This window comes from Myiozetetes cayanensis, unplaced genomic scaffold (assembly GCF_022539395.1).
Source record: "Myiozetetes cayanensis isolate MyiCay16 unplaced genomic scaffold, myiCay2020 scf2-11, whole genome shotgun sequence".
Classification (NCBI taxonomy): domain Eukaryota; kingdom Metazoa; phylum Chordata; class Aves; order Passeriformes; family Tyrannidae; genus Myiozetetes; species Myiozetetes cayanensis.
In genome coordinates this window covers 71,942,782-71,945,565 of record NW_026087411.1, presented here as the reverse complement: position 1 = coordinate 71,945,565, position 2,784 = coordinate 71,942,782, and the positions used below count along the sequence as shown (strand labels likewise).

The following is a 2,784-nucleotide window of genomic DNA, read 5'->3' as shown; positions in this document are numbered from 1 at the left end:
GAGATAATAGGACCCCTCATTTATTTTTGTTTGTTATTTGCTCATTAAACTTACTCTTCAGCATGAAAGTACTCGTGGGAAGAATAATAAAAATAATATAATGGCCAATCTTCGCGAGCGAAGATCCGGGGAAGGTCTTTACACCTTCCAGCCTGCGCACTGGATTTTTTAGGTGAGACACAGTGTGCGCGGAACTGAGCCCACCCTTTAATCCTAAGGTTCATCTGCCGGGGCCAAGCGAGCTTGGACAGTGGCAGTGAGGTCCTTAGGACGTAGGTGGGTTGCCTTTAAGGGCTAACGAGCCCCACCTGCCTGGGAGTGGCCCTGACCGGGAATCGAACCCGGGTCTCCGCGGTGATAGCGCCACACCCTTAACCACTAGACCACCAGGGGCTCCATCAAAAGTGAAGCTTCCCATACCGGGAGTCGAACCCAGGCCGCCTGGGTGAAAACCAGGAATCCTAACCGCTAGATCATATGGGAGGCGCTCGTGGGAAGAATAAATGTCTTCTATTGGGACAACAAACACAGAAGGAAGTAGAAAGGCAAGCTTTTGGACTCAAGAGTGCCTTGGTGTTCATCAGATTTGAAAAGTGAAAATAAAAACCAAGAGTGTAACTGTTCCAAGTAAGACAAAATGATGTTAATCAAATACATGAGTTGAGCAAAAACAGAAAGGTAAGTAGCTGTTAGCTCACATGGAGCAGAGGCAGAAAAGAGGTTTTAGCATCAGTATTAAAGGAATGGGTTAGCTGGAAAACTGTATAGGCCATTAAACTAATGTCTTTTTATTAAGCCTTTTATTTTTAGTAGCAAGCAAAGTTATGAATTTTAGTCTGTGGGTTCATCTTTTGAAGGTATTCTGTAGGACTCCTTAGAGGACCAGGAATGAGCAGTTGGAAACAAAATGAAAAATCCTGTCCTACTGTTAAGTGGCTATTTCTATCCTTTACAAATTGCCTGAGTGAGCTCATTCTAGCACATAGCACTCATTTAATTGCACCCATGTTGCATTCACAAGGGCATTTGTTCCATCAAATGAAGTACAGCACAGACTGGGCTGAGAAAGCATAGGACCTACGGATTTTAATGGCTTTGTTTCAGGGAGTATTATTTGCAGTAACTGGAAAGGGTCTTTGCATTCCTCTGACACTGTTTAGTTCCATTTGACTTTTATGGATATGTGTGAGTTTATTTCTGAATATAAGATTAATAAGGCAGGGGATGATGTAAAAATCATGAAAAGAGGCATTATCAGAAACTATGTAAGACAGAATCTGCAAACAGCATTTTCAGTTTTTTGCTCTATAGATCTGTCTGTTCCCAAGGGTACATTGTTAGCAGGGGTTTCTTGCATTCATGTAGATGAAACTCGCTTTGGCAAACAAATGTCTTGCACTGAATGCATCTCTTAAAGTCAAATTAGAAGATGTTACTTTGGAATTATAAATTATTTACTCATAGTAGAGTATTATCCTGAGTGATTTGAGAAATTTAAAAAATAAAAATGATGATAAGGAATTTTAAGAGCAGAGAAACCTGTTTTTTTGGTGATTGAAACTAAAAATCATGCCAGTAGGAAGATTCTATAGAAAACACCATGCTATGTATCCCCTTAGTTGTTAGTTTCTACTAGTGGAGAAGCCTAGTTTCTGCTTGACAAAGTAAAGTTGTTATTATCAGGCTACTGAGAGACTATAACAGAGTCTCTACACTTTACCAGAGGATAATAGCTTCTGTCATAGTTCTTATTTTAGCAAGGAATTTTTCTTTCCCTTACCCCCTGCCATGTGTGTGCGTGTGTGTGTGTGTGTGTGCGCGCGAGCGCTCTGTATATGGGCCATTAAGTGAACAAAGGAATCGGCCCATCCACTAATGGCTGAACTTAGTCTCCTTGAAAACGAAGGGGGAGGAGTTGTGAGGGGTTGGTGTGTGGCTGGAAGGAGGTGGGGAGGTGTGGTTGGTGTGTGTGCCGGTGAGGTCAGAACCTGCTGCAAGCTGCAGAGCTGCCGGGTTTTCTTCTTTCTTCCTGTTGGAGGGGAGTTTGCTGCTGTTCTCTTCTCAGCTGTTGCTGGCTGCAGGCCCTGCTTAAAGCTAATCTTAATCTGCTGAAGTTCGTGAGTTTTCTTCCATTGGGAGAACTTTCTGTTTTATTGCTGGTTTTTTTCTCCTTCCCCCTTCCCCCCCGCCATTCCCTCTCTCCTTTCCCAGTGTGGGAAGGGAAGGGGAACCGAGGTTTTTTTTGGTTTTTGGTTTGTTTTTTTCTTCCCTCCGATATACCTGGAGAGTACCTTTTTTTTTTTCCCCATCGCACGGGGCGGTGACTAGGTATCCCACAGCTCCACCCGGTGACGGGCACTGGACATTACAAGTTCTGCTCCTCCAGTGATCCAACAGCGCCACCTGGTAACTGCAATAGGACACTACAAGTTCTGCACCTTCAGTGACCCAACTTGCATCTCCAGTGACCCGATGGCACCCCCTGCTGACGGTGGTTGGAACTGCATCAAAGGATGCAAAAATCGAACTGTTTAATCTTCCTTTTGCCGGTTTATCGGTTTTGTTCTTGAAGGGGATTATTGATGGGTATAGGAGTATTGCTTGGTTGTTTTACTTGGGTTTTTTTCTGTGTTTCTGTTAGTACACACATCCCTTTTAATAAAGGGCTGTTATTTTCCCTTTTCCATAATTTGTTTTCCTTCAATCAGCCTCTTAATTTTGGATTTATAATTGCTTAGAAAGAGAAGTTTGGGTCTTTTCCTCCTAATCCATCCTCAGCAAAAG

The 2,784-nt window shown here is 43.0% G+C and overlaps 1 non-coding gene across 1 annotated transcript; it reads right to left on the bottom strand.

Annotated features, from left to right (window-relative positions):
• Nucleotides 1–411: 411 nt before the first annotated feature.
• TRNAE-UUC (transfer RNA glutamic acid (anticodon UUC)) lies at nucleotides 412–483 on the bottom strand. Its single transcript has one exon. It is a non-coding gene; the product is annotated as a tRNA-Glu (tRNA).
• Nucleotides 484–2,784: the final 2,301 nt, after the last annotated feature.